This window comes from Saimiri boliviensis, chromosome 7 (genome assembly GCF_048565385.1).
Source record: "Saimiri boliviensis isolate mSaiBol1 chromosome 7, mSaiBol1.pri, whole genome shotgun sequence".
In the NCBI taxonomy this organism is placed as follows: Eukaryota; Metazoa; Chordata; class Mammalia; order Primates; family Cebidae; genus Saimiri; species Saimiri boliviensis.
This window is the reverse complement of record NC_133455.1, coordinates 7010919-7031805: the sequence shown is the minus strand read 5'-3', so window position 1 is coordinate 7031805 and position 20887 is coordinate 7010919. Positions and strand designations below refer to the sequence as shown.

The 20887-nt window shown below is 42.3% G+C and overlaps 1 long non-coding RNA gene across 1 annotated transcript in view; it reads left to right on the top strand.

The window, feature by feature from the left end:
- Nucleotides 1–16801, top strand: part of LOC141585044 (uncharacterized) — a 55237-nt gene extending 38436 nt beyond the window's left edge. The window contains exons 2-3 of the long non-coding RNA XR_012518313.1: nucleotides 12454–12565; nucleotides 13140–16801. This is a non-coding gene — a long non-coding RNA (uncharacterized LOC141585044). The remainder of the gene's footprint in view (nucleotides 1–12453; nucleotides 12566–13139) is intronic.
- The last annotated feature ends 4086 nt before the right edge of the window (nucleotides 16802–20887 follow it).

Below are 20887 nucleotides of genomic sequence, written 5' to 3'. Positions count from 1 at the left end.
AAACAGAAGCTCTCAGCCAATGTTTTTCAATCTCGGTATTATTGGCATTTTTAGACTTTATAATTCTGTGTTGTAGATGGGTGGATCATGAGGTCAGGAGTTTGAGACCAGCCTGGCCAATGTAGTGAAACCGCGTCTCTATTTAAAATACAACAAATTAGCCGAGAGTGGTGGCGAGTGCCTGTAATCTCAGCTAGTTGGGAGGCTGAGGCAGGAGAATTGCTTGAACCCAGGAGGCAGATGTTGCAGTGAGCCGAAATGGCACCATTGCATTCCAGCCTGGGTGACAGTGCAAGACTCAGTTTCAAAAAAAAAGAAAGAAGAAAGAAAGAAAGAAGGAAAGAAGGAAAGAAAGAAAAAGAAAGGAAGAAAGGAAGGAAGGAAAGATGGAGGGAAGGAAGGAAGGAAGAAAGAAAGAAAGAAAGAAAGAGAAAGAAAGAAAGAAAGAAAGAAAGAAAAAGAAAGACAGGGTCCTATGCACCTTTGTATGGTAAGATGGTGCTGCTCAGCATTCCAGGACTCTTCCCACGAACTGCCATCAGTACCCATGCCCAAGTTTGACCATTAGCAATAAATGTCTCCAGGCACTGCCACTGGGGAAGGTGGAGAGCAAAATCACCCCCAGTTGAGAACCACTGCTCTGGATTTTGGTTCAGACATAGTCTTGCTGGATGTTTGACCATAGGAAAGTTGTTGAGAGTCTGGATTTATAGTTGGAAATGAAGTTAATGATCTCTGCTTCGCCTACACTAAAGAAATTTGAGAATCACATGAGTTAGTAGATGTGAAAAATGACTTTATATATTAATGTGTTACATAAACGGAAAGCCATATTATTACTTGATTATATATTTTAAGCTATGTATTCTAGGATGGAAACTCAACAGACTAGGTTTGCATTTCATTTGTAAATCCTAACAGAATTACTTTTCAAATGATAGGATTTCAGCAAATGTTTGTTCACTGAGTAAAATTCTCTAAAACAAAGCAGTAATGTAAAATATAGAAATTTCTATTGTGTGTGTATCTGAGTGTGCTGTTTAGGATAACACTGGTTGCTAGGACAAATCTAAAAATGCAGAAAGGCTCAAACACAATAGATGTTTATTTCTTACTGCTAGAACCCTCTGGATGGCTGCTCTGAGTCATTCATCAGTGATTAGTTCTATACATGACTGCCAGCTTCAACACATGGCTTCCAAAGTGGATGTGATAACCCATGACGACATGGCAACAAAGGAAAAGGAAAAATCAAGTAGAGAAAATGCCCAGCTGCATCTTAAGACACATCAACACACACTGTTTCTGCTCATATTTCCTGGGAGGAATCTAGTCACAGGATCCCATCTAGATTCTGGGAAATGGAATGTAGTTGTGTGACAAGTCTTAGTTGCCTTCCAGCAAGTGCACAGTGACAATGTATTTGATGAACTGGTGGCCATGCCCATTACCAAGTATTAATATGTAACCTTACCAGCCCAGGTGTTCAATGCTAGAAATCATGGAATTGTTAGAAACCAGATCAATGCAGATCCAAAGCTTCAATGCTTAGAGCTTTCTGTGCCTTTACTAAAGTCTCTCTCTCTGTATATGTGCTTATAATGCAAACGTGATTATTTATTTCAAAGTGTAAAGACATATCCAGCATTTTCCACATTGTGGAAATTTCTCCCTCCCTCTTTTTTTCTTTATGGAAACCTTCCCGGTCCATATCCATGGACTACTGAGGGATTTCTGGAGGTTTTGGGGACAGGGATAATACTGATCTTTCAGAATACTCAGCTAAACTCTGGGCACTTAATTGCTACTCTATAGATACATTAGTAATCAAGAATATTTTAAATATATAGAGATATGTGAGCTAGAATTCTGTCTTTGTAAGCAAAATGAAATCAACTTGGGTTAATGTAAGCACAAAGTGATTTATTGAACAGAGATAAGGGAGGTGGGGAGTGTGTGTCCCTGGAATTAATCTGTTTAAAAAGGGATGCCTAGTTGGCTTACATTGGTGGAAGTAACTACTGGAACAGATAGTGTCTAACATGGAAGAGATAATTCTAATTTAAATAGCGTGTTGTTAGGAAAGAGAAGCTGGTGCTGGGAAACCAGGAGAAGAAACAAATAAACGAGACATGTTCACCACATTCGGTGCTATTATTTTTTCATTCTTGAAGCACATAGTCTTCTAAGGAGTGAGGATTTATTTGCATCACAAGACTCCAGTCACCCATTATTTGAGCAGAAGCCAATGGAATTTTGACTTCTCTTTGTTATTTAGTTTTCAATATTGACATACTTGAGGTGTGTAAACATGCTACTGTATCTCAATTTTAGTTCAAACTCAGAAACAATTAACTGGCCATTAGTATTGATTTGCCATAAATTGCTTTTCATTATGGGCTCAAGTAGAAACCATCCAGATTTAGTCAATTGCAGCAAGAGCTGAGATTAAGTTTCAACCATTTATGGTCTCATTATTGAAATAAAATTCAGTTACAGAAAACTCCCTCTGTCTCTTTCTTTCTGTAACACATTTAAAGCAATACCCTTATATGTAGAGAGAGAAGGTGATGAGAAGGGGCGATATACCATGAATGTGCACATTTAAAGGAAGAAGAGATTTAATTTTGCTTTTCTTGGTCCTGCAATGTTGTTTTAAAAAACCCCTTGACATAACAGCAAGAGGCCTTCATTTAATCTCCATTAGTGCAGTGGCTGCTCACACAATCAGCCACAGGATGCATGAAATCATCAATAACCAAAGCGGGATAGTAATGGAATGTATCTGTTCATGGAAGCCAAATTCATCTGTAAAGCCTCTCAAGGTCTTACATCCCATTGGAGTGCCCATACTAAATGCAAAAGACAGCAAGAGCATGACGCTGCCCTCTCCTTATCCAGCTGGAGCCCCAGATACTTAAGTCTGTGGGACGAGCTGTTTCCTTCATCCTAGTCTTGCTCCATCAAGCATCCTTCACCCACATCTGGTGACAGCAAAAGTGCTTTGCAGGAGACTTGGTTGTTTTGGTCATTGAGTGCAACGGACAGCAGCAGGGCAGCTCAGCCCCGCTCCACTGCTGGCTTCTCACATGAAGCAGCTGAATGTCTCCTCTTTGTGAGAATGGCGAATGTGTACTAAGGAAGGCACGGCAGTCATTGCTGCTGAAGGATTTGAAAGACAAATGTTGAACCGTAATGACTGGCAGAGGCAAAAGGAACGTATGACAATTGTCATGTGACTGTCAAATGACTGTGACCAACGCACAGTCATATCAGGGTGTTGAGATATTATTGTTCATATTGTGCATGTTAGCTTGGCCGTATCTTGTATAATTAGAAAATAAAGACCTGTTGTTACACACATGCACACACACACACTCATACACCCACATGCTGTGGTTTACACATTATGTACTTAGGGTAAAATTAAACTAATTTTGACTTGAGGAATTTATGGTATGCATAATATTCATAACCGTGGTTGGTAGGTTACAAATCTAAATTTAGTGATAAGTAAAATAAAATAACCTTCAAATTCCTATGTGCAAGAAGGAAAAGATTGGCCCATATCACCATGGGGAGTCAACGTACTTGGAAACTCCTTAGGTCAACTTGTTTTTTTGTGAGCAATAATGGAGAGAATCCTGTGAAATTCTCTCTAGACCATATTCCCAAAGTGATTCATTCTCTGAAAATGACCACCATCCAATGTATTTTACTCTGCTTCTTCTGAGCCTGTGCTCTCACCAGCTGAGCCTATTTTCTGATTCTACTTTCTCTGAGGGCATGCTAGCCAGTCACGGCTTAATTATAAAATAACTCTCAGATTGTTAACTCAAGAAATCTTTGCTGAGTACTAAACACATTTAGGCTTTATTTCCAGGACTGAGGAGACACAGATGAATAACATTGCCCCTGCCCCCAAGGAGCTTTTAGTCCACTGGAAAAGATCTAAGTTTGTGCTATACTCACCTTGAGGGATATCGTGTAGTTGGATCATAAGAGTGCAGACTCCAATACCAAATTCCAGCCCATCCTGCACTGGCTGTGTGGTCTCAGGTCAGTTACATACCTTCTCTGGGCATCCATTGCCTTATGCGTGAGATGGGTGCACTAACCACATCCCACATCCTAGGGTTGTGGTGGAGATCAAATGAGGTGATATATACACAGCACAGTTGAGCACCTATTGAGTGCTCCAGGACACTAGTTATCATGCTCATTCCTCCAGGGGACTCTCAGACTCAGTGATTGACAGGGGATGGGGCAGATCGAGGTCTCAGAGGGAGAGTCATCTATGTCTTAGCTATTCACTATAAGGATTTTTTTTTTTTTGAGACAGGGTCTCACTTGGTTGCCCAGGCTGCAGTGCAGTGGCACCATCTCAGCTCACTGCAAACTCCACCTCCAGGGCTAAAGCATAGCCCCCACCTCAGCCTCCTGAGTAGCTTGGACTGCAGGAACATGCCTGCACAGCCAGTGCACCATGCCTGGCTAATTTTTGTATATGTATATGCATGCATGTGTGTGTATGTGTGTGTGTGTGTGTGTGTGTGTGTGTGTGTGTGTGTGTATTACCCAGGCTGGTCTTGAACATCTGGGCTCAAGTGATCTGCCCACCTCAGCCTCGCAAAGTGGTAGGATTACAGATGTGAACCACCATGCCCGGCTTAAAAATGTTTTAAAAAATAGATACATTTAACAAAAAAAAACCTGGTGTTGTTTTTAGCCTAAAAAATGTTAGAGTTTATGTCCTGAAGTATTTGTTTCATTGAGACAATCAATTTTCATGTATAAATTGGGTTATATTTTCATGAACAGCTCTACTTAATATGCTGATAACATAAATCAACTGAGAATAGCATTATTGTGTTTATGTTCCATAATGGAAAAAAAAGATAAATTGTGTGAGTCCTGTTTTTTAATTTAAATTTTTATGCAATTATAGACACTTAATAATAAATTATTTCATAATATATTGGTAATCTTGGTCCCAAATAAGTAGCAAATAGCTAAATATAAAGAGAATCAATATTATCATTTAAGAGAAATCATTAATAAGAATGTGTTGACTATCTTATGCCAGGCACTGTCTTATGCCAGAATTAGTTTCATATTACATCTTTGTGCTTCGTAATTTCAGAAATTAACAAGATAAATCTGTGAAATAAAATTTTACGATTTGATGGAAATAAAACAAGTTTGACTCCCTTAATGAGGGCTGTTTGGAGAAAAAAAAAGAAAGAAAATGTACTGGTATGATGAGGAGATATCAAGATCCAAAATAATCTGCCCAGAGTTTATTTTTATTATTATTTTTATTGTACATCTTTCTGGCACACAATATGATGTTTTGATATATTCATCCATGGTGAAATGGTTACTGCAGTCAAGCAAATTAACATATCCATCAACTCACATAGTTATGTTTTTATGTGTGGCAAGAGCCCCTAAAATCTGCTCTTAACAAAAATCTCTAATACAGTAAAATAAAACCTTTGTTTTTGTAATACAGAACAATGCCAGAGAAGGCAGGACTCAGAACACACTTGGTGGGCAAAGGAAGAATGCAGCAATGGTTTAGATGGAAAGGGTAGAAAAGGCCAGGTGCAGTGGCTTACACCTGTAATCCCAGCACTTTGGGAGGCCGAGGTCAGTGGATTATGAGGTCAGGAGTTCAAGACCATCTGGGCCAACATGGTGAAATCTCGTCTCTACTAAAGCTACAAAAAAATTATCTGGGCGTGGTGGCGCACACCTGTAGTCCCAGCTACTCGGGAGACTGAGGCAGGAGAATTACTTGAACCCAGGAGGCAGAGATTGCAGTGAGCTGAGATTGTGCCACTGCACTACAGCCTGGGCCACAGTGTGAGGCTCCATCTTAAATAAAAAAAAATTGGAAACTCCAGCCTAAATCCTCTGGATCAAGAATGTCCTTAGGAATAAAGTTAGTGGTGGGGATTTTTGACAATGCCACTGAACAAAGAAACCAGATTTGGGGGAAGAGTTACTTGGACAGCTCTATGCTATGGCAGGGGGCCTTCTTCAGGGGGATAAGGCTGCTCTTGAGTGGTAGGGGATACAGTTACCAGGATAAATGCAACACGAGTGTCTCCTCCCACCACAGACAAAGCCGCTGGCAGTAGGTGGCCAAGCTGGGCTGATCATATCCAGGTTGTACCATTCGCTATGCTGTGTGGGATACGGTGAAGGATCTTTAGGTTGAGCCTGAAGAGCTCATGTCAGCCAAACCAAAATGACATTTTACACTTGTACTTGCTGGGGCTTGCTATGTAAAGTGTCCTTGTAGAAGGTGACACACACAGAGATGACACAGAGAAAGAGGAGCCTGGTGCTACTAAGTCAGGTAGTCTTGTTCCTTGTCTTCCTTTTTCTCTGTATCTCTTGGAGGCGATGAAGCCTAAAGAGACCTTTAGGAGTAGCCTCACTTTCCATGCTAATCTGCATTAATGAGAATGACATCAGTGAGTACTGCTGACATTAACAAAACAAAATAATAAAACCTTGAAATATGCATCCCCTTTATGAAATGGACCCACATAATGACCAAATATGTTTTGTGTTGATTTTGCTTTTGGCCCAATTAGCGTATCTCAACCCTGGCTGCACAATGGAATAAATAGTCTTAGGAGCCTTAAAACATAATCATGCCCAGAATTCATCCCCAAAGATTCAGATTCAATTGCTCTGAGATGAGGCCCAATTGATATTTTTATTAAAAAGCTTCTTGGGTGATTGTAGTGTGCAGCTGGAGCTGAGAATCCCTGGCTCGGGGTTGAAATCTTTGCAAGGAAGATTTATCATTTGGATTGGAACGTATGTCAGAGCAGCTTCCTGTCCTGACAGACTGTGGGGGATTTCTTTTTCGTGAGAGGATGACAATGACAAAGACTGGAGATGCACCCTGTGACAACCATTTGTCATCAACATCAGCACATGTGCCACCTCTTACAACTGGAGGTGGAAAATCCTTCAGAATTAGGATCCAGGGGAATGCATTTCTTTTCTTTTTCTTTTTTTAGAGACAGGGTCTCACTCTGCTGCCCAGGCTCACTGCAATGTGCCATCATAGTTCATTGTAGCCTCAAACTCCTGAGCTCAGGTGCTCCTCTCACCCAAGCCTTCCGAGTTGCTGGGATTACAGGCATATGCCACCTCACTGTACTAATTTTTTATTTTTTGTACAGAGGAGGTCTTGCTCTGTTGCCCAGGCTGGTCTGAAACTCCTGGCCTCAAGCAGTTCTCCTACCTGGGCCTCCCAAAGTGCTGGGATTACAGGCATGAACCACTGTGCTCAGAGATGGAGTGTATATTTCTATTTATAAAATAAATGCTCTAATGTCAACACCATTTCATGGCACAGGTTAATGAATTGCATCTCTGGTTTAAGTTTAACCAAGGGTAAAATAAGGCAGAAGGTTTGTGGAGCATCATTTTTCCAATTTGTGGGCCTGGAGTTGCTGTGGGAAACCATGGAGAAGTGATAAGTACTTCCTAGTGTAGAATGCTGCAGGCCTTAGGCTTCCTCTAATCTCTTGTGGGCAAGATAGGCAGTCACTTAGAAACTCACAACAGAGGAGTTGTCACGACTTTTAAGAAAAATGATGGTAGACACAAAAATATCTATTAGACATGCTTTTAAGTGTTTTTGTAATGTGGCTTTATTGAGCTATAATTCACATAACATAAAATTTATCCTTTAAGAGTACACAATTCTGCTGTTTTTCACACATTCACGGAATTGTGCAGCCATCACCACTATCTGATTCTGAAATTTTCATTACCCCGTTAGCAGTCACTTCCCAGTCCCTCAGTCCCTGGCCCCTGGAAACAACCAGTCTGTCTTTATGGATTTTGTCATTACAGATATTTCATATAAATGGAATCATATGATATATGACCTTTTGTGTCTGACTTCTTTTGCTTTGTGTGATGTTTGCAAGATTCATCTATGTTAGCTCATGTATCAGTGCTTCCTTTGGTTTTATGGCATAATATTTCATGGCATAGATAAGCACATTTTGTTTATCAATACATCAGTTGAGAGATATTTGGTTTGAATTCTTGGTATTATGAATAATGCTGATATGGGCATTTGTGTGCATATCTTTGTGTGAACATTTGTTTCAATTCTATTGGGAAGATATTTAGAAGTGGAACTTCTGGATCATATGGTAACTTTATGTTTAACTTTTTGAGGAATTGCTAAAATGTTTTCCAAAGGGACAGTGCAATTTTACATTTCCACCAGCAGTTTTCTAGTTTTTTAAAATACCTTCAGCAATTCATGGGCATTAGGCCATTCTGGCATTGCTATAAAGGAATACCTGAGGCTGGGTATTTTATGAAGGAAAGAGGTTCAACTGGCTAACAGCTCTGCAGGCTGCACAAGCATGGCACCAACATCTGCTTGACTCCTGGTGAGGGCCTCGGGAAGCTTACAGTCATGATGGAAGGCGAAGAGAGAGCAGGTGCGTCACATGATGACAGGAGAAGCAAGAGAGAGAGGAGGATGGTTCCATATTCTTTTAAACAACAAGATGCCGTGTGAATTAACTGAGTGAGAACTCATTCACCACCAAGGGGATGGTGCTAAGCCATTCATGAGGGACCCACACCCTTGATCCAACCACCTCCCACTAGGCTCCACCTGCAACACTGGTTCACATTTCAAAGTGAGATTTTGTGGGGGTGCACATCCAACCCATATCAACACGGTATGGTGTTCTAACTTTTGAGTCTAGTCATCCCAGTGGGCTTGAAACGATATCTCATTGTGGTTTTGATTGGCATTTCCTTAAAGATTATGACATTGAATATATAGTTTAGTCTCTTTGTAAGAGAAATGTATATTATTGTTATTTTTCCCTGTTTTTTGGTTGGGATATGTGTATTTTGATTGTTGAGTTGTAAGAATACTTTATATATTCTGGATGTAAGTTCCATGTCAGATATATGATTTTCAAATATTTTCTCCCTGTAGCAAAATCCCTACTCACATTTACAGAATTTCTGAACAGCTTTATGGTGCCTTACCACTCATATAAAGAGACCTTCAAGAATTACCTGAGAGTTCAGGAAAACCTACAAGAAAATATAGAGGCTATACTCAACCAACAGAAAAAAGGAACCTGGAGGGAACAGATGATACAGGGAGAGGACAATAAAAAATATGCATAATTAGTGAAATAGAAGATACGGAATCTCTAATGTAAGAAGATATAAAAGAGATGTTAGGGAAAAAGATAACTTTTAGAAAAAGTGGATGACCTTTGATTCTCAGCATAGCATATGATTCTAGTAGAAATTCCAAGATGCTCTTCACCTTGATTTTCCAAGAAATAAGTTTTGTGTAATGAAGCTAACTATTCACATCTTTCTTTGAGTGTGGTTCTGTGGCAAAGAGAACTCTAATAGGGTGGCTGGAGAGACAGTTCCATACTGATCTTGATTAATCCATTAAGCGAATACTTACTAAGCACCTACTATGTACCAAGCACAATTCTAGCTGCCTAGAATAGGGCACTGGAACAAAATATACACAAATTCTTATCTTGATGGTATTGCTGATCTAGTTGGGAGAGGCAGACAATATTGATATTGATGTGAGATTCCTCCTGGCTGAGATTCCAGCCAGTGCAAATGCCCAGAGGTGCATTGACGGAACAGTGAGAAGTCGAGTGTGGCTGTAGAGGAGTGAGCAAGGGTACCCCAGGGTGAAGAATAGCCCATAGAGCTTTGCAATGCTGGTGTATACTTGGATTCCCAACTCAAGTGGAATGGAAGCTATGGGTGGGTTTCAAACAGAGGAGGAGCCCAGTCTGACCTATGCTTTAATGAGGTTACTCTGGTTGCTGATGGAGAACAGAATGCAGGAGGCAGTGCAGCTGCAAAGCGGAAAGAGCCATTAGGAGATAGGGTGATAACAGAGAAGATGGATGGTGGCACAGGGCAGGCTGGCAGCAATCCAGGTAGGTCCAGCAGGGGTTTTTGAAATATTGGATGTGGGGCATGCAGATAAAAAGAGGAGTCAAAGATGGTTCTAAGACTTCTGCCCCGAGCAACTCACAGGTGGAGGGATACTTATTGGGATGTAGAAGGCAAACTGCGTGTGTGTGTGTGTGTGTGTGTGTGTGTGTGTGTGTGTGTGCAGTTCAGCTTTTGATATGTTCCGTTTGAGATATTAACTAGACATCCAATACTGATCAAAGGGTAGGCAATGGGGTAACAACTCTTCCTTACAAGCTAACAGTGTTGCTGGGCTTATCACTGGGAAGAAGAAATGGGAGCCCTTCATGTTTGCCGGGAGAGTCTCAAATACAAGGACTCTTCACCTCCAGCTGGACACTAGAGAATCCTTCTTTGATAGTCTATAATCTTGCACTTAGATATGGGCATGAGATTAAAAAGAAGAGTCATAGCCACTTCTAAGACTCCTGCCTTGGCAGAAGATGAGGTGAACACAGCCTTAAATATCAGTCTCTCAAAATTCTTGACTCTAGTCCCTTCCTCTTTCCTCTCCTTCCTCTTTTTTTTCTGTACCTCCTTTCTTCTTTAGTCTTTGCATTCTCCTCACTCATTCTGTAAATATTTCCCGAGTACACACCAATTGCCTGCTACAGAACAGGTCCAGTCCCTGGACAGAACCAGTCCTTCCTCTCTTAGTTCTTTCAGTCCAATGCAAGAGTCAGACATTAAGTAAATATTCACAAAATAAACACATAATTACACATGGGGCTAAGCTATGATAGGACCATCCAAGGTACTGTAAGAAAGATGTGACAGGTCGGGTGTGGTGGCCCATGTAATTACTCCCCAAGTAATCCCAGTACTTGGGGCGCCCGAGATGGGTGGATTACCTGAAGTAAGGAGTTTGAGATCAGCTTGGTCAACATGGGGAAATCCCATCTCTACTAAAAATACAAAAATTAGCTGGCCTTCATTGTGGGCAGCTGAAATCCTGGCTACTACAGAGGCCGAGGCCAGAGAATTGCTTGAACCCAGGAGGCAGAGGTTGCAGTGAGCCAATGTTGTACCATCGCACTTCAGCCTGAGTGACAAGAGCAAAACTCTGTCTCAGAGAAAAAAAAAAGATGTAAGGGATGAGTTAGCTTTGATTCAGGCTAGGAATTCCTCAATTGAACAAATCAACATTGAATTAAAATGTGCAGAATTAGAAGTTGGCAACCAGGTTAAGAAGGAATAAAGAGGGAGTTTCAGGCAGAGGGGACCACGTATGTGTGAGGGCCCAGACACGGGGAGGAGATTGGCAGGTCCCTAAGAAACTCATTCACCTTCCCTTCGGGTTTTGTCCCGGATACTTTAAGCAGTTTATGTACTTTCAGAGAAAAAAGCGAAAATCACAACACAGCGGAATTCAATTGGAAAAAATAATTATTCGTAGACTCTGGATTATTGACCTCTTTTTTCCCTTAAATTTTAAATTTTGATTCTTTTGTAAATTTACCCAGAAGTTTCAAGGGCAATGCAAAGAATTCTGAATAACATCACTCAAACTTATTGTTAACATTTTTTTCTCACTCATTTTGCCTCTCTTTCTCCATAGAGGTATGTGTGTGCACATTATGTGTGTTTATGTACGTATATTCTGACCCATTTAGGAGCAAGTTGCAAAAAACATACTTCAGCGTGTTTTCTAAGCACAAGAATGTGATTTTTCCTACTCACACTGTAATGATCAAAATTGGGAAGAATATGGCATGTTACCAAATTAGTCAGTGATTTTCAAGCTGATATGATGGTGCAGCCATGGAGAAATGTTTGGCAAATCTCTCACCTCACTTCCCTTCTCTCTCTGGCCAGTGGGGAGCCTGCTGGTGGGAGAGAAGTGGTTGATTCTCAGGGTCTCAGATTCCATCTGCACATCCTCTGCAGCCTGAGCCTGCCTTTTAAGCTGTTTCTGAAACGGGCTGTTACCAGGTGAAATACATCCCTTCTCCATGAACTATGTTCTTTTCCTTCTACAGGGTAAAGGATAGAAGCACTTAAATAAGTCTTTTGGGTACTAGCGGGATTGAGGAGTCTGTGATGACAGGCTTGGTGGATGCTGAGCTGCTCCTGACTAACTGGGATTTTACTTTTAACTTAACCAACAGGATAAGGTCAATTAAGTTCCTTTCCATCCCTGTCTGTGTCTGTGTCTCTGTTTCTATTTCTGTGTGTGTGTGTGTCCTGTCTTCTTTGTTTACCCTAATTTGGGAAGGAAAGTATTATTACATTGCTCATTTATCTCTACATCACACAAGAATTAAGTTGCATGAAGACTTAAGTTACATGAGGTTCCATGAGCTGCGCTTGCTGCATATTCCCAGGGCCTGTCAGCTAATACAAGCCCAGTCAATGATCGTTGAATGACTGTAAATGAATAAGCACATGGCGTTCTATCTGAAGGGCTGCTTTTGCTCTTTGCAGGTTTGAAGGGATAAGGGTGAGGCAGTTGGTGCCTGCTGTCCAGATCTTCTCCTGGCTGGTGAACCCCACGACACAGGAAATGACAGTGACAGAGGCTGCTCCTGGGCATTGCGTGAGTCAGAGGACCGTTGCCAAGTACTTCTCTCTATCTTAGATGCATTGCTCATGGTTTTCATGTTTTATTTACTTATTATTTTTACGTGGTTTTGATTTGCAGTCTCGCTCTGTCACCCAGGCTGGAGGCAGTGGCATGATCTCGGCCCACTGCAACCTCCGCCTGCCGGGTTCAAGCTTGCCTCAGCCTCCGGAATAGCTGGGATTACAGGCGTTCATTACCACTCCCGGCTAATTTTTGTCTTTTTGGTAGAGACGGGGTTTTGCTATGTTGGGCAGGCTGGCCTTGAACTCCTGACTTCAGGTGATCCGCCAGCCTCAGACTCCCAAAGTGCTGGGATTATAGGCGTGAGCCACTGTGCCAGGCCTGCTCATGGCTTTTAAAGCAACTCCACATGATGCAATGCTTCCTTCCCTGATGAATGTTCTTTAAAAAGCTGCTTTCCTGCTTCGTGTGAATAGAGATTTGCATTCATCCCTCCTCATATTAAATTCTGCATTATGGGTGGGGGTGAGGAAGAGCATCGCCCCTAAAGGGAGTGTCTTCAGCCTGTTTATAATTCATCTCTCAGCCAGGGAGCAGCGTCCGTGCCACCTGAGGAGGCAGATGCTCCGCTGCCCAGCTTCTGGAGGAAGACGGTGCCAAGGCGGAGGCACGGGAGCATCTTTCATTCCTGCCCCCGCGCTGGCTGCTTCATCAGCATCAACGTCCTGCTGCCAGGGTTGATGGATTGCTCAGGAGCGTCACGGCTCGGTGGCTCTGACGCCGCGTGCGCTGGCAGCTGCCACTGCCGTCCTACCTGTGACCCACACACGTCTTCCCGAAATGGTCAAAAACAAGCTTTCCTCTCAAATTTTGCTTTCTTGTCAGAGTCAGTCAGCCATGCTAATCCAGCCTGTGTGCCCAGCTAGGATTTTGGGTCTTCTTACGTGAAGGTGTCTGAAGCCAGGTCCCCTTTCCTGAAGGCTGACTGGTGCTTTGTCTCCAGTGAGGAACCCCGAGACTGAGCACAGTGAGCAGGAGGAAGGGGCAGGACATGGAGGGTGGAGGTGGTGTGTGAGCTGGGGTCCATCGCACACTCGGGGATTCTTTATTTGCAAATTGTATTCCCAATGCAATGGGTGTTGTCGAAGACTTTCAAGTGGAGGGGCAAGCTCTGATTTATTCTCTAATGGGATTGCTCTGGCAGAGGCATGAGAGGATCTGGGGGCGACTGGGAACTCTTGCAATGGTCCAGATGGGAGGAGATAGAGATAGTGGTGTGAGTCAGGTTAACAGACATGGCTCCCCATGTGGACAAACCTGCTGCTGATGACTCTGCAGCCTGCTTTAGCAGCTGTGGGATTTGTTCCCCTTGCTGTTCATGGCTCTGCTGTTGGAGCTGGTGGAACTTTTGTGGTTGAATATCCTTGAGGAGCTCTTAGTAATCATGTGGCTTCTAGTAAGTTAACCCCAAACACTCCCAGGCTATTCATGCAACTGGACATGGCCAGAAGAAACGGCTTCAGCTGATGAAAACTGGAGTGTGAGCAGAATGAACAAAACCCACCCATTATCAAGTGTTGATGACTGGAAAATAATGGGAACAGCTGCCTTGGGGATGCTTAAGGGAGATAACTGTTCTTAAAGCATGAAATCCCCCAAACTTTCTTTATTAAAGGCAAAAGTATCCCCCAAAATTGATAATAGTTAGAGTCAGCATTTCTAGATTGCCCCCCGTCTACTAGGCACACTGCTTGTTTATTCAGTGTGCAAGGAAGTGATATTAGGTTATTGTAGTAAGGCGATGACCAAATAATCTTACTGTCTTACTCCTTTGCCTTTGATTGCCTTTAGGTGCAGTGACCAATCTCTAGCTAAAGAGAAAGAAGTAGAATTATTCTGTGGGGAATTGAGAAAGCATTTGATTGGCTGATAATTCTGTCCTTTTCTGTCTTCCTCCTTCTTCTTGCCTTGAATACGGCAATGATGGCTGGGTCACAGCAGCCATCTTGTGATCGTGAGTCAAAGGGCCAAAAAAAATCAAAAGTCTTGGCCTGGCGCTGTGGCTCATGCCTGTAATCCCAGCAATTTGGGAGGCTGAGGTGGGTGAATCACCTGAGGTTGGGAGTTCAAGACCAGCCTTACAAACATGGAGAAAAGCTGTCTCTACTAAAAATACAAAAATTAGCCAGGTGTGGTGGCACATGCCGGTAATCACAGCTCAGTTACTTAGGAGGCTGAGGCAGGAGAATCGCTTGAACCCGGGAGGCAAAATTTGTGTGAGCTGAGATCTCACCATTGCACTCCAGCCTGGGCAACAAGAGCAAAACTGTCTCAAACAACGACAACAAAAAAATCAAAAGTCTTGGTCCAGACATTACTGAGTCCCTGAGCCAACATTAAAGTCTTTTATTCCTATAGATCTTACTATACAAGGAAATTAAACCTGTTTGTTTTTTAAGCTACTGCTGCCAGGTTTTATCACCTGTAGCCAAAAGGATCCTTAACTGATGCACAAATATTGTCTCATTTCATCCATAAATAACTCCCTTTGTGACAGAGGTGGGAATTGATGGTATTTATGATGGTTCAGCTAGTGAGTAGTAGGGTCACAATCTGTGCCCAGGTAAGACTAATCATTTTCATTTTGCCATGTGCCCTCTCCAAAAAACGTTAGTCTCAGGAAATAAGTCCTTTATATAACATGTTGTGGATTATTTAGAAAACTAGTCTAAAATAAAATAGAAATTACCCATAATCTCACCTTCCAGAACTATGAACTATTTTTTTTTGGTGGTAGACATAATCTTTTATATTTTTCTTATGTCAAGCTTAATATGGTGAGATTATAGCACACACAAAAACAGACACATGGACATACACACACATGAACACATGCATACACTTAGCCCTCACAATTCTGTTGCCACAGACAGCAACCATATTTATATGTATCCCCAAATTACAACAAATCCTAGTCCCTACCTAGTCACATAAGAATTTAGTCACTTTAGATTTCCAGGGTTTTCTTTCTATAAAATCTCAGTAGGGCTTCTCACCTGAGCCCACAAACTAGCCTTTATCTCTTACCAGCCATCATCTAGGAAGAGCTCATTGCTGTCCCTGCTGACGGTGTCCATTATGAAAATATCAATGAGTACACACTTCCCCAAAGCTGCCAAGCCACCTATACATAGGATGCCCAAATGGTGTTTGGGTCCCTCATAGAGGCAGAGTCCCAAGCCCCCTCCTGAGCTTTCCACCACACTTGGACATTTCTTAGAAGATTGATTCCATCATTTCACTTGCTCAGGTCACGAGTCTCCTGGTCACCTGGGACTCACAGGTTTTTCTTACCCCACATCCATCCTGTCAGAATATCCTTTGTTTTGCCTTCAAAATATGTTTAGATTCTGACCACACCTGTTGTAGGCCAGAAATGATCCTCTGAAAATGTCTATTATAAACTGCAGAACCTGTGACTCTATTACCTTCCACGGAAAAAGGAGCTTTGCAGATGCGATGAATATTCTTCTTATGGGCAGAGTATCCTGTATTATCCAGGTGGTCCAGTGTAATACCTAGGGTCCTTAGAGGATGAAGGGAGGAGGATCAGAGTCAGAGAAGGCAATGTGATGATAGAAACAGAGGAGAGAGAGTTAGGGGTGGGGAGAATTTGAAGATGCTATCCTCCTGGCTTTGAGGATGGAGGAAGGAGCCACAAACCAAGTGATGCAGGCAATCTCTAGTCTCTAGAAGCTGGAAAAGGAAACAAAACACATATTTCTTTAGAGCTTCCAGAGGGAACACAACCCTCCCAGCCCCTTGCCTTTAGGATTTCTTACCTCCAGAGACATAAGAGGAAACATTTGCATTGTTTTCAGCCACTGCTTGTGGTATCTGTTACAGCAGCAATAGGTCACAAATACATCCTACCCCTGCAACCACCGCCACCTGGTCTGAATCCACCATCTCTCACCTGGATTCTGAGGCAGCCTCATAACTGATCTCCTTCCTTCTACTTTTCCCCTTTTTAGGGACAATGCAGCAGCCAGCGCGATCCTTCGGAAATGTAAGTCTGAGCACACCTAGCCTCTCTTCTGCTCGAACCTAATGGCTCTCCATTTTACTCTGAGTAAAATACAACATCTTTATCTTTGCTTCAGGTGGTGCATCGTCCATGGGCTGTGCCTGCCTTACCTCTGACTTCCCTTCCAACTACCCTTACCCTAAATGACTCCACTCCAGCCTTGCTGGCCTCCCAGCACTTTCTGGAATACACTAAGATTTCTTCCATAGCAGGGTCTTGAAATTTAACATTCTTTTTGCAAGACCAATAAATTCCCTCTGCAAAATCAAGTCTTAGCTAAATCTCATCTTTTCAATTAGGGTTTTCTCTATTCTGTTATTTAAAATCACCCAAGTGGTATCAACACCCTCTCTCCCTGCCTTGCTTCCTATTTTTATAGCACTTGTCACTTTCTAATGTCCCTTATAATTTAGTTACTTATGATGTATCATATTTTTTCCCTCCATCGGAATATTCACAAGAGAGGGATCTTTGTTTTCTTAACTAGCATATTCACATAAATGTATTTGATAAATAGCAGCCCTGTTTGTTCCCATAGCCACACAAAGTGTTTGATGAAAACCAGTCTATTTGCTTTCTTGAAATAATTGGATCCCTGAGTAAATGGAATGTAATTAATATGTATGTATATCTTAGAACATATGTCTAGCACATGGTTAGTGCACAATAAAAGTTAACTATCATTTCTATGTTAGTGTAAAGCAGGTCCTCTCTCCTCTAAATAGAGGAACTAAATTTAGTCCAGAGTCAGATGGGAAATGCATGCCAGCCCGGCTCCTCTCTATCATTGCATTGTCTCTGCCTGTCCTCCTTGCATCCAACCAAACAACATCCTCCAGTTGGAAAAGGAAATACACAAAATGTGCATGTTCATGGGTACAAGGGTTGCTGCTTCTGTGCTGCTATTGAGTGCTGCATTTGCAGAGCAAGGCCACCTGCCCCTACCCCAGCTGGAGCAAGCTTCCAAGGAGAATATTATTCCAGCTTTATTATTTGTAGTATTACATAAAAACCATTTTACCACAGCTATTAAAACAATCTGTGTAAACATAATTTTTACGGCCGAGTGATACTCTAGCATATGGTTGTACCATCATTTACTTATTTCTTTGTTGTTGAATATTTAGGATGTTTCTCGCTTTTTGTTATTATGAGCAGGGTGATGCTATTCTTCCTTGAACATAAAATAGAAAGTCCTCCTGAGGGGAACATCGATGATGGCATTAAAAGACTAAACTCAGCCATAACCATCTGTGGTAAAATGATTTGCTGTAGCTGTGATGGCAGTTACCTTTCTGGGGGAAGGGCTTCACCAGGGTGCTGGGAATGAAGTCCTGGTTTCTCCAGGCCAGGTGTGACCTGCACTTAGATCCATGGAAAAGATGGCCTGGGAGACAGCATGTTGTGCAAGAGAGCAATTATCTCTTGGGTCTGTCCACAGAGGTTTATCAGTCATCGGGAAGACATAAGGCCTTCATTCATTTATCTGTTTTACAAATAGTTATTAAGCACCTACCATGGGCCAACAATCATTCAAGTGGTGGTTCTAGATGTGTGATTCCTAGACCGGAAGCATCAATATCACCAGGGAACTTAGTAGAAACAAAAATTCTTAGGTACCACCCCGGACCTACTCCATCAGAAACCCTAGGGATGGGGCCTGACAACCTCTGCTTTTCTTGTTTTTGTTTTTGTTTTTGAGTCGGAGTCTCACCCTGTTGCCCATGCTGGAGTGCAATGGCACGATCGTGGCTCACTGCAACTTCCGCCTCCTGGTTTCAAATGATTCTCCTGCCTCAGCCTCCCCAGTAGCTGGGACTACAGGCACCTGCCACCATGCTCAGCTAGTTTTTTTTTTTTTTTTTTTTTTTTTGTATTTTTAGTAGAGATGGGGTTTCACCATGTTGACCAGGCTGGTCTCAAACTCCTGACCTTGTAATCTACCTGCCTTAGCCTCCTAGAGTGCTGGGATTACAGGCATGAATCACTGTGCCCGCTTGTCAATCTCTGTTTTGACAAAGCTTCCATGGGATTCTGATACATGCTGAGATTTGAGGACAGTGGTTGTAAAATGTCCCGGGACTGGGTGCGGCAGCTCACACTTGTAATCCCAACTTTTTGGGAGGCCGAGGTGGATGGATTATCTGACGTCAGGAGTTTGGGACCAGCCTGGCCAACATGGTGAAACCCCATCTCTACTAAAAATACAAAACTTAACCAGGTGTGATGATGGGCGCCTGTAATCCCAGCTACTCAGGAGGCTGAGGCAGGAGAATCACTTCAACCCAGGAGGTGGAGGTTGCGGTGAGCCGAGATTGCATCATTGCACCTCAGCCTGGGGGACAAAAGCAAAGCTCCATCTCAAAAAAGAAAAAAAAAAAAAAAAAAGTCCTGGACTATAGCAGTGGATAAGATCCCTGCTTTCTTTGAATTTACATTCTACCAAAAGGAAATAGAGATTAAGCATGTATTTAAAAGTGCAATGTAATATATTGAGTGGTACGTTTGAAGGAATAAAATAAAGCGGGGGGTGTTTGAGTGGATACACGGAGGAAAGGAAGGAACAAGCCATCAGGAAAGCAGCCACAGCAAGCATTGAGGCATAGGTGGGGTGGGATGGCCAAATTCTCTGTCTCCACGTTGGACAATGGACTAGAGAGCTGGTTTTTCACCTCAGTGCTGCTGGTGGAGGGACCTGCCATGGAAGGTGGGGACCCAGAGGTGGAGGGGACCATGAGTAGGGTGGGTCCTGAAGGAAGTCCCAGCAGGAGGGCACAGAACAGCTCTCTCTCTCTCTCTCTCTCTCTCTCTCTCTGTGTGTGTGTGTGTGTGTGTGTGCACATGCGCACTGAACGTTATTCTAACATTCCCAGGGAAATATGCATTAGCTCTCAGATCTGAAAATACAGGCAGCATTATGAGCAGATGAGCTTCTTCCCATACTCCTCTTTTCTCTTCTTACTCAGCAACCTCGCACAGGATGAAAATGAAGAAGGGTGAGGAAACTCTGAAAAGCTCTGCTTAGCACGGTTAAAATAATTGATGATGTTTGAAATAGAGTCCAATTTACATCATCATCAAAAACCCGAGAGGACCACCGTCTCTGCCTGCAGTTGTCAGGTGATGCAAGGACATTTTGTGACTGTTCCTAATGTTGCCTCTTTCAGAGATCCTTTTTTGAAACTGCAAGAAGACGCTCGTTAACATGAGAATCTTCCCTCAGCATTCGGTCAATCCATTAACACTTACTGAACATTTTAGCCCCAAATCTCTTCTCTATTACCAAGCTGTCATCTTGGGAATGAAAGAGAAGGAACACGAGGGGACAAGCCACTGAATGGAAATGTTTTGATGCACGAAAGAGTTGCAACAAAAGTCTGAATGATATCAACTCATTTCTTTGGAAGGCATTATTATTTTGGCTTTCTGGTAGAGTCTTGCTTTGATTGGCAGGGTAGGCTGCATGCGTTAAGTAGCATTTTGGAAATGAAGGGAGCCAATCAGGTACTTGAGGGGCATCTGCCTTTGACTTCTCAAGTGAGGGGTGGTGAGTCCTAACTTGGAACTGTCAAAGCATCTGCATTTGGTGATAGGAAGAAACTTCTACTTCCATTTCCATTAGATCAGAACACTGTAGCAAGTAAGAGTCCTATCTTGTAAGCTTACAGCTAAAACTAGACAGAAATCATTAATATTTCAGTTTTCCATGCAGAGAGACCCTATCTTTAAATTTGGAAAAGGGAAAAGAAAATCCCTTTCATTTTGACGTTGAATTTGGTCACTTTACATGGGCCTTGGATAGAATTTAAAAAGCGCTAGATGCCTCCCATGAAACAGTATCTGGAAAACAAACTTTGCAGCACCTGTGAATATAAATGATTCACTGTTAACTGATTCCAGGGGTGCCCCTGAAACCTGCATGCTGAATAGGATGATAGTGTTGTGGAAAGTGATAATATGATGATGATTCTATCCCACCCTGTAGGTTACAACAAAAAGAGAGGGCCCAGGTTCCTTCTGATGTGTCTGTGAATTAGTCACAGACAGATGTTTACAAAAACAGCGTGTTCTGTGGCCTTCATGTTCTAGGTAAAGATGCTACAGTTTTACATTTAATGATAATTTATTATTATTTTTTTAAGATTCTGGTTTCAATCAGCATTTTTGAGATGACATATATTTGACTGGAATGATTCGATATGAGTTGTGGCTAGGCAACTCAGTTTTCCAGAGTGTACTATTAGGTC